The sequence below is a fragment of the Paroedura picta genome, chromosome 5, assembly GCF_049243985.1.
Source record: "Paroedura picta isolate Pp20150507F chromosome 5, Ppicta_v3.0, whole genome shotgun sequence".
NCBI lineage: Eukaryota > Metazoa > Chordata > Lepidosauria > Squamata > Gekkonidae > Paroedura > Paroedura picta.
In genome coordinates, this window is record NC_135373.1 from 18951958 (window position 1) to 18963902 (window position 11945).

Sequence of the window (11945 nt, forward strand, 5' to 3'; positions counted from 1 at the left end):
GTGAATTTTAGCCCAATAGCTTTTCGCTGACTCACAATTCCACCACATATGAAAAAAGGAACCAACACTATTATTACACTTCCAGCATTTGTTATTGTACCCTTTAGATATTTTTGCTATAACTTTGGGCGTGATGTACAATCTGTAGAGCATTTTGTACCAGTTTTCCTGTAATAACTGGCTATTCGTTTGTTTAGGGATTTTACACCACGCTCTTTCCCAATCCTCCATGGTAATGGCTGCTCCAAAGTTTTGCATCCATTTTATCATACAGCCTTTGACTTGTTCCTCTTCAGTGCCTGAAGAAACAGTGCAGAGACAGGAGTTTGGTGAAAGCAAGAACCTCCAGATCAGAAGGCACTGCTCCTTTTTATTACCTCCCCACCAGCTTAGACAAAGGATTTCCTCAAGGCATCGTGTTCTGTCAGGATTGGTTTAGGCTACATTCCAAGCCAAATAAGGAAATAGGTCAAAAAGGTCGTCTTTGCAGGCTGGGGTCAGATGGAGAAGTTTTAGCTAACCAGGACTGTGGTTTGCCAACACTCTCATCTAAAACTCCTACAGATGTCAAATTTCAAGAGGAGTTTATATATTTGCCCTTGCATATGGGGTTTATTTAAAAGAAGCATATTTTCAAACTCAGAGAGGGGAGCAGTCAAATCTGGTTGTTCGACAAAGTCTGTTGAAACTCTAGATAGTAGTTGATTATATTCCAGCCAGCGTATGTCTACATGTTCATTTTTCAATGTTTGTAGGCTCTTAAATTCACCAATCTTTATTAAGAGATCCTTATATTTGAAACAAAATATTCTCTTCTGCTGTGGCCTTGATAAATAAGACTCTAGAGGTGATTTGAATAGGCTGGTAGATAAGCATCGTCTTTTTTCATATTTATACCATACTTTCAATAAAGCTTTTGTCCAGGAATTCAGATTGTACTTTTTCTTAGCTTTTGTTTTCTGATGTGGCCAGAGAATATTATGAAAACCACAATCCAGATTGATCTTTTCCAACACCATATCTCTGGACATTGGTTCAACTATATGCCCTGCTAAGGCTGTCAAAGTTGCTGCATGTAGTTAAGTTTAAAGTTGGGAACCGCTAGCCCTCCTCTTTTTTTCATCTTGCAGAACTTTGAAGGCTATTCTGGTTCTCTTATAGCCCACATACATTTGTTCATTGCCGACTGCCATTTATCAAGTGTGGAGTTGTTGACTGCCAGTGGTAATACCTGAAATAAAAAATTAAAATTTTGGCAAAACAGACATTTTGACAGCTGCCATCCTTGCTGACCATGAGAGTTTTAGGTTATTCCATCTCTTCAAATCTTGTTGAATAGAAAGTCAAAGTTTGTCATAATTATATTCACACAATTTATCTGGATTAACACCAATCTTATTTTACCATTTTAGGATTGATCTCACAATCTAAATTGTGTTTGAGAATAGATACAGTCAAGTCAGGTACAGCAATGAGCATAATTTAGGTTTTAGACATATTCACCTTGTAACCAGAATATTTACCAACAATAGATGCATCAAACAAAAGTTCTAAAGACCTTAATGGGTTAGATAATACACAAACCACATCATCTGCGTAACTTTAATCTCCTTCTACCTTAAGACCAGGTAGTTTATCATTCTTCCTAATTTTATAAGCTAACATTTCTAAAACCAGATTGAACAAGAGAGGGGACAAGGGACATCCTTGCCTGGTACCCTTACCAATCCGGATGACATTGTTAGTTAGCATACCATTGACAGGATTCTTGCCTCTAGACCACAGTATATATGTTTCATTAAATCAAGAAAGGTATCTCCACATTTCAAGTGGGATATAGCACCAAATCCCCCTTCAAGGATCGCTGTGTTGTTGTGGCAAGGGGGCTTGCGTAGCTCAGTGAAGCTATGAGCTATGCCGTGCAGGGCTACCCAAGATGGACAGGTCATAGCAGAGAGCTCTGACAATAGGTGATCCACTGGAGAACAAGAGAGGGGACAATCCCAGCAGACGGCTCAATCCCAGCAGACGGCTCAAGGTTGACTCAGCCATCCATCCTTCCGAGGATGAGTACCCAGCTTGCTGCTGGGGGGTAAATGGTAATGACTGGGGAAGGCACTGGCAAATCACCCCGTATTGAGTCTGCCATGAAAACGCTAGAGGGCGTCATGACCCAGTGCTTGCACAAGGGATACCTTTACCTTTTTGATGATTATAAATGGTTATTAATTGTAGGAACTAATTTGAGTTTCATTTCCAATCAAACAGGATCTGTCTACTGGGCAACAAATACAAATTCCTTGTAGCCCAGAGGTGTTTTTATTGAATTATCTTCTTAGTGTCCCATAGGATCAGCAAATGATGGTATTGCATATGATAGCTGATAGACAGGTGTTTGCTGGGTGTTGCAAACAAAACATCCCCCCTAAGTTTCAGGAGTGGTTGCTGAAAATAAATAGAGATTTATAGTCTAGTGAAATTAACTGCTTATCAAAATGATAAAGATGTTCACAGAGTTGATTTTTTGTGGTCATGTGTAATAGAAAGAATGGATTCAGTCATTGATTAATTTGTGATGGTGGGTCTCATATGGTCTTATATATGAAAGGAGGGATAGTTTTGCAATGTATTTTATATTTTACATGTTAAATATTACTATGTATCATTATTTTCTCTCTTTTTTAAATTCAATAAATTTTCCAATTATGAAAAAAATAAAACAGAACATAATAAAAAGTAACCAACATTTGCTGAAACTTGAAACTGAAAGTTAGCAGGTGAAAACGTGCATGGTAAAATGGATGCATAATTTTGGGGAGAATATTTTATTTGAAGTTTGGGAACACTTATGGCTTAGAAATATAAAGTTTACTAAATGTCAACTCTTATGTGAACACTAGTATATGATGTATATTGCTGATCTTATCCTGTCAAACTCAAATGCATCTATAATCTTGGGAGGGGATTTTAATGCCAGACTGGGCCCAGATGACTATACTCTTTATAAACAAAATAAATGTTTACCCCCTTCACATGACGACACCGGAACTCTTCTCATACGATGCTCCAATGATAAGATTCCAAACTTTTCAGATTTCTGCTTAGCCCAAATGGCCTATAGGCTAAATCTCCATATACTAAATGGTGCAGTAGAGGGAGACCATCCTGCTGAATTTACCTATTATCTGGGGCTAGAATAAGCACTATCGACTACATGATTGTATCTAGGGATCTTCTTCCATATGTTAAGAACTTAAAAGTTATTCCTAAATTTGTCAGTGACCATTTTCCAGTCATGCTTAATATAAATGTTGCTACTCAAAGGCTTCATATTAAGGACTGTTATCAGCCTGCCTTAATGCCAACAGGTAGATCCTACTGTCATGCTAAGTGGACTCCTCAACTAAATCAATCAATAACTGACTTACTGGACACAGATCATCTACAATGCCTTCGAACTACTCTAATAATAGCTAAAACTCCAGCTGCTTTCCTGGAAAATTATAGTGCTCTTACCCAAGAAATCTACCAGCATTTATTCCACAAAGACAGTATATTTGTAAGACAGAAGCATTATTATTCGAGATCATGTTTTGATAAGGATTGTGTCACTGCTAAGAAAGCTCTTGTTTCTACTTACCAGGCATTCATATCTAATACTACTTCAACAACTGCAATGGATCTTCTCCATCAAAAAAGACTGTATAAGCAATTGCTAGCTTATAAGAAAAAGGAAGCCATGAAAAATAACTGGTCACGTCTTATACAAGCTGTTAAATCCAAAGATCCAACCTCATTTTGGCGTTTGACATCATGCTCCCAAAGAAAGGGATGATCTATAATCATCTATAATGGATCATGTATAATGGAGTGTCACATCTCCCCTGAAGCCTGGGAGACTCATTTTCAGGAACTGTATATGGATTCTTCAGGCGATAGAGGATGCCCTAATCAATCTATAGAAAATCTACCAGCATGGGCACCAGTGACTGAGGCTAATGAGCCTAATAAATAATAGAGAGCCTAATAGCACAGCTAAGATCAGGGAAAGCTCCAGGGGAAGACTTAATTCCTGCAGAGGCTATAAAAAACAACCTGGACTTTTGGGTTCCTATTTTGGCCTCACTTTTTACTTGCATTGATACCTACGGACTTATTCCTAAGGACTGGGGACTTGCAATTATTGTCCCAATATATAAAAAAGGGAAGAAAAATGATCCTGCAAATTACAGACCCATTAGCCTCCTCAATATTATCAGCAAACTATATGCAAGACATTTGCAATCCAAACTTCGAGACTGGCTAGAACAGGAAAACATACTTGCAGAGGAGCAAGCGGGTTTCAGAGAGGGCAGATCTACTATCGACCAATGTCTGGTATTGCACCATCTTACCAAGAAACATCTCTCCTGCAATATTTCTCCCGTTTATGCTACTTTTATAGACTTTAAAGCTGCTTTTGACTCACGAACCAAACTTTGGGAAAAAATGGAGACTCCTCACTTGATCGCCGTCTCCTTTACTTAATACGCACACTGCATAAGAAAACCTCCCTTAAAGTACGATGCAACCCCAAAGGTCATCTCCCCAGAGATATTAAAACCCAAAAAGGTGTTAAACAAGGATGCATCTTGGCCCCACTTCTTTTTAACGTCTATATTAATGATATGGTGAGCCACCTCTGTAACATTAATTTCCACCCCCCCAAAATTTGCTGGAAGACATCTTTCAACCCTGCTCTATGCAGATGATGCAGTAATTTTATCCAAAACAGCTGTTGGACTCAAAAGAGCCCAGAAAGCTTTAATATTATACTGTAAAATGGACCATTTAGAACTAAATTACCAGGAAACCAAAATTATGTCATTTGCTAAAAAACATAAGAGACATTCTTGGATCATTGATGGGCACAGAATTGAACAGGTCTGTGATTTCAAATACTTAGGGGTGATCTTTCAGACCTCTGATAGCTGGAAAGCCCATGGGGACTATATGGCCAACAACGCACAGAAAAGTGCAAATGCCATTCTTAAGTTTTTTAGATCAAAAGGTGGACAATATGTACCTGCAGCACTCAAATAATTTGAAGCCAAGGCAGTATCACAACTATTATATGGCACACAGTTGGGCCCCCTCTCAAACTTGGCCCCCTTAGAGAGGGTTCAATCTAAATTTTTAAGATCTGCTCTTCAAGTGCCAAAGTGTGTCTCCAATGTTACTCTGAGACTTGAGACAGGTTTCATGAAGATGGAGGCTAGAGTATGGCTGACTGCTTTAAATTCCTGGCATAGACGGTCCTTTTTCCCTCGTGGCCTTGCCCCACTAACAACTGAGGATGGCTATCAATCATCATGGCAACGAAACATCAGAGCTAAAATCACACTCTTGGGGTTCTCTCCTGAGTTCCTACTGAGTATGGGATATGATCAGGCCAAAGAAGTTGTTAAGCAGAGATTGACCGAGGTAGAATGCCAACAGGACCTAGCTAATAACCCATCTTTCATTATTAGTGAACCCGATAGATATTCATCTTTCCCTATGACATATCTGGCCAAGCTTGAAGTACCTAGTCATAGGAGGGTCTTCACTTTGGCATGCTGTGATGCCTTCCCTTCGGCGGTATTAGAAGGAAGATATAGGAAAATACCCTATACCGAAAGGAAATGCACCTGTGGCTCTGGACATGTAGAAACCATGGAACATGTTCTCTTTCAATGATGATTCTATAATGAGATTCAAACTAGTCTAATTCTTCCATTGCTAGGTATATTCCCAGGGCGCTCAGGAGAATTTTACATTTCTCTGCTGCTTGCAGATATAGCAAATAAAACAACTTGCCAAGTTCTGAGCAGCAGCGACCAAATTTGTAATAGAATGGTCTGTTTTAAATGAATCTGGACAGCTGTGTTTATCTAAAGGTAAAGGTAAAGGTATCCCGTGTGCAAGCACCAGGTCATGTCTGACCCTTGGGGTGACGCCCTCTAGCGTTTTCATGGCAGACTCAATCTGGGGTGGTTTGCCAGTGCCTTCCCCAGTCATTACCGTTTACCCCCCAGCAAGCTGGGTACTCATTTTACCGACCTTGGAAGGATGGAAGGCTGAGTCAACCTTGAGCTGGCTGCTGGGATCGAACTCCCAGCCTCATGGGCAGAGCTTCAGACTGCATTTCTGCTGCCTTACCACTCTGCGCCACAAGAGGCAATGTGTTTATCTACCTTTTCTATTTTCTATTGTTATCTTTTAAGATGTTTTAATTCCTGGTTTTAATGGATGTTTCTGTATCATCTTATGCTGGTCTATGACCGTAATAAAACTAACTGAACTGAACAGATGGTATTTATCCCCCCAAAGTGTCAGGATCAGCCCCTCTGATCTCTGCCATGATTTGTGGTTGACCAAAGAAACTCCATGTTGGTTTGTTGTGTTTTGTTTGAATAACCTTTTGTAACCCTTTTACAACCCTGAACTATTTCACACTGCCTTGTGTATCCTTTGATGCTGTTTCTCTCTCTTGCAAATGTTACTCTGTGCTTTGATATCTGAAAGGGAGGGCGCTTGTCACCCAAGGCCAGCCGGACTAGAAATGGCATCTGTGAGGGGGGGTAATTCTACCCTGGGAAAGAGGGTGCATTTGGGTGGGAAGGATGCATTGATAACTGCTTGCTTGCCATGTATCGATTAGAATCGACTACAGATGTCGGAGTGTTCAGATCTACTTCCAATAAAGCTTTCTATTAATTCAGAAGCCTAGTTGTGAGTCTGTCTGCCTTTGACAGTTAGTTGATTCTCACAACCGTCTTTCTCCAGGCCAGGATGTTGGACCATGGAGAGGATTCAACCCAGGACCAGCCACTGCCGGATGGAGCGGTGGCTCCCGAAGGGGGAACCGAGCAGGCCACCGGCAACGCGACTGAAGAAACCCCCACTCGGACATGTCCCAGGACAGACGCCCAGACCGTCACCAGGTCTGGGATGGCAACTGCCCTTAACAGTTCGCGGGGAAACTTTTATTTGGAGAGACATGTCACGGATTGCAGATGCTTCTTTAGATACGATGACCTGGTGGGGGTTGAATGGGGACCAGTGCTGAGGTGGGGGGTCCCCAACTAGGAGACGGCAATCCTCCTGGAGAACCTGGAGCTCTGGGATCAAATGGATGGTATGCGAGAGTGGCTTGCGACGGTGGCGGAGGATCCGGACGAGGATCTACAGCGGGACACATGCTTCTTCTTCGCAGAATTGCGGCGCCCAACACTGATCCCGGAGGGAGTCATCGGGCTGGCGGCCCTGTGATTGGCAGTGCTAGAGGTGGCCGCTCCAGTTGCGGGTGGGGGGGAACCGCTGGCCACGGCGCTACATCAGGCAAACCGGCCTCTGGCCTGCCAAGCGACCCCAAACCAACCACGCAGGCAGGGCAGACTGCCACAGCCCCGGTGGCAGCCGCAGATGGATGCCTTTATCACCGGTTTTGCACCCGCTTCAATGGAGAGCCCGAGGAGTTCCACAGTTTCCTGATCCAACTCCAGGGCTATGTGGTAGAATTTGGCAACACTTTCCGAGATGACACTGATCGAGTTAGATTTGAGGGTGACTACATGGATGGTGAGGCCGCGAAATGGTTCATAAGGCTCTACAAGTACTCCCAAGCCAAAGTCCAGAATTACGACCATTTCATCCAGTGCATGCAGGCGTGCTTCGAGGATCCGTTCAAGGTAGAGACTGTGGAGGAGAACCTGCAAAACTTGAGGCAAGGCTCGATGTCCATGGGCCAGTACACCTGAGAATTCCGGAAACTGGTGGCTTCCATCCTGCACTGGGTAGAGGCGCAGAATGTCCAGGCATTTTGGAAGGGCCTGTGCAAGGATGTGGTCAAGAAGTGTTTGCATCTGGATGACCCGGAGACCATGATGAGCTGGGTGAGGTTGGCCGGTGAAGTAGAGAAAAGGATGCACCTGGTGGCCCAACTCGAAGAGGAAAAGCCTATGGGAGTGACGAAGCCAGAAACCCCGAAGCAGAATCCTCCACCAAAATCTTCCACACCGGATGCCAAGGACCAGTCTCGGTGCTGTGAGAAAGGACTTTGCCTAGGATGCGGAAGACAGGGGCACTTCCTCGCCAACTGCCCCTCCAAGAAGACCATGACGACCACCCAAGAAAAGTCTCTGGGGAAGGCCACACCCAGCAAGCCCGCCACCGGCCCGGTGAAAGGACCATCTGTGGGAAAGAAGTCAGCGAAGGCACTGCTGACCCCGTTGCTGGAGCCCATTATCTACTCGTCCTCCTGTACTAGCGAGACTGGGACTGAGGATGGAAGAGCCTCGGGGGAGCCGTCGGGAAACGAGGATGACCTGCTGTGAGGTGGCCTGGCCAGCTGGTCCAAGGCAGGGGCAAGTGCTTGGTGAGTCCCATCCCCCTACTACTCCCAGTGACTTTGACTGTTCTCGGAACGGGGAGTAAAGTGGGGGTGCAAAGCGATCTAGACTCTGGGTGTACCCGGACACTGATTAACCCACCGCTAGTTCAGTCGTTGGGGGTGGGAGTGGAGCTGTTCTGCAAACCACTCCATTTTGCCCAGATGGATGGGAAACGTGTGAAAGGGGGGAGGCAGTGTCTTGCACCCTCCCACTGGACTTGGAAGTCATAGAACATTGGGAACGGATCCAGCTGGTGATGGCACCTAGTGCAGCCTTCCCGTTTGTCTTGGGTCTGGACTGGTTGTGTAAGCACAACCCCAGTGTGCGCTGGAGATCCCGGGTGCTAAGGTTTAACAACCCAGGGTGCCGGAGGCACTGCAGGCAGATAACCCAGGAGACTGCCTTGGAAAGGCGGGGCGAGCACGCAGCAGTGTGTCACACCGGGCCACCTGAATTGCCTAGAGACTATTGGGATTTGCAGGATGTGTTCGCGGAAAAGGAGTGCGATCAGCTGCCACCCCACCAAAAAGTGGACTGTGCCATCGAATTAAAACCAGGGGAACCCCTCTCCAAGGTGAAGTTGGATTCCATGAGCCCCAGGGAAATGGCTGAGTTGCAAGCCTTCTTGGACAAGAATCTGGCTAGGGGTTTCATCCATCCCGCGACTTCACCCATGGCGGCACAGGTGCTTTTTGGAAAGGAGAAAGATGGCACAAGTCTGTGCACGGATTATAGGGGTTTGAATGCGGTTTCCACTTCCAAAGCCTACCCCCTGCCTTTGATAAAAGACTTGCTGGGTCACTTGGGGAAGGTGCAGACCTTTACCAAGTTGGATTTGAGGGAGGCTTATTACATAGTAAGAATAAAGAAGGGACATGAGTACCTGACAGCTTTCAACATGCCCCTAGGCCAATTTAAATACACAAACATGCCGTTCGGTGTGACCGGTGCTCCCAGTGTTTTCGTGAATGTGATAAATGAGGTCATGCATGATCTTTTGTACAAGGGAGCCCTCGTCTCTCTGGATGACATTCTTCTGTACTCAGAAAATTCCTCTGAGCATGTGCAGCTGGTGTGGGAAGTTTTACGCCGCTTGCGTGAAAATCATTTGTATGCAAAGCTGTCCAAGTGTGAGTTCCACAAGGTCTGTGTGGACTTCCTGGGCTACCAGGTGTCCCCTGCCGCCATTGAAATGGACCCTAGTAAAGTTCAGGACTTGTTGGCTTGGGAGCCGCCCCGCACGCGCAAGCAATTGCAAAGCTTCCTAGGGATCGCCAATTTCTACCATTCCTTCATCCCCAACTTTGCCAGGGTGGCCCTGCCTTTAATAGATTTCCTAAAAGCAAAAGGGGGTGGGGAACAGGCTTCCAAACCCAGTGCTCCCATGGCTTCATCAGAAAGTTGTCAGACTGTCTTTGAGACCCTGAAGGCGCTTTTTACCATGGAGCCGTTTCTAGCTCATGCCGACCCAACAAGGCTTTTACGGTACAAGTGGATTCTTCGGATGTGTCCATGGGGGTGGTGGTCCTGCAGGAGTGTGAGGATGGGCAGCCACACCCCCTTGCCTACATTTCCAAAAAGTTCTCCAGGACAGAGAAGAACTGGGTAATTTGAAAAAAGAGGCAGCAGCCATGAAGCTCGCATTGACTACATGGCGGCATTGGCTGGAAGGGTCCACCCTCCCCTTTGTCGTTTGGACTGACCATAAGAATCTGCAGGCGTTGAAACAGCCTTGCTCACTGTCTGTGAAACAAATGCGTTGGCTGAGGATTTCTCCTGCTTCAACTTTACTCAAAAGCATCTGCCTGGTAAAATTAACTTTCTGGCCGATGCGCTGTCACGGCTCCCCCAATATGAGTGCAAACGGGAGCCATTGGTGGATACAATTGTCACGCCGACCCAGTTGGGTCTGCAAGGGGTGATGTAGAGCTGGGGGGGCTGGCAGGGCTCCCTCCCCTGGGGGTGGGTCCAGGAGGATGTCATGAGCAACCCAGAATTCGCCCGCTTCCGGCCTGAGCTCCAGGAGAAGGAGGGATTGTTTTGCTGGGGAGACAAACTATATGTGCCCACAGCAGTGCGGGGGGACAGTGTGAAATTGTGCTATGATTCCAAGGCATCAGGACATTTTGGCTTTGTGAAAACTTTGCATCTAGTGTATCGGCACTATTGGTGACCGGCCCTTCGCAAGGATTTGGAGTTGTATTTTCAAGGGTGCCCTGTGTGTCTCAGTGGGGGGAAAGCAAAAAGATTGCTGCAGCCACTGCCCACCCCCTCAGCTCCTGGGAAGGAGATCATTATGGACTTTATAACTGACCTCCCACCCAGCCATGGGAAAACAGTCATCTGGGTGGTGGTGGATGCATTTTCTAAGCAAGAGTATTTCATTCCGTATGCTGAGTTGCCCTCTGCCTCAAAACTACCCAAAGGAGGCTCAAAGCAGCTTACAGTTGCCTTCCCATTCCTCTCCCCACAACAGACACCCTGTGAGGTGGGTGAGGCTGAGAGAGCCCTGATATCACTGCTCGGTCAGAACAGCTTTATCAGTGCCATGGCGAGCCCAAGGTCACCCAGCTGGTTGCATGTGGGGGAGCGCAGAACTGAAGTCTGCACTCCTAACCACTACACCAAACTGGCTCTCCATTAGCAGTATAATTAACAAAGAATTAATATTGATGATTATAAGGTAAAGGTAAAGGAATCCTCTGTGCAAGCACCGAGTCATGTCGGACCCTTGGGGTGACGCCCTCTACTCCATCTGAAGTGTTTTCATAGCAGACTCAATACAGGGTGGTTTGCCAGTGCCTTTCCCAGTCATTACCGTTTACCCCCCAGCAAGCTGGGTACTCATTTTACTGACCTCGGAAGGATGGAAGGCTGAGTCAACCTTGAACCAGCTGCTGGGATTGAACTCTCAGCCTTATGGGCAGAGCTTTAGACTGCATGTCTACTGCCATACCAATCTGCACCACAAGAGGCTCTTAATAAGCAGGTGACACTAAAAAAAAACCAATAAAATATACAGTATAGTACCATTAAAATGTCCATTTAAAAACACCTATGATGGTGACAATTCCAAATTCCATAGAGCTAGCTATCATCTGCTCTCATCCGGTCTTAGGGGGAACCCGAGCACCAACCCATCACTCACACCAAGGGTCAGCTAATGGAGAATTCCAAATTCAGGTCTTCCTTCTCCTCTGCCGGGGGGTATCAGATCTTCCTGGGCTGGCTTCAAAGAAAGATCCGGTGGAAGTGCTCCATCTTATAGGCCCTGCAGAACACTGAAAGATCCTGCAGGTCCCTCAGCTTATCCGGGAGCTCATTCCACCAGGTCAGGGCCAGGAGTGAAAAAGCCCTGGCCCTGGTCAAGGCCAACCAAACTTTTAGAATCATTTTGAAGTGATTTAAACTGCTTTACCCCTTAATTAATCTGTATATAAACTGTCGTGTATTCACCTCACTGTGTCTTCATTTTGTTTGGGAAGAGACAAATCCTCAGTGTTCCACCTACAGATCCCTCCTTCTATTGGG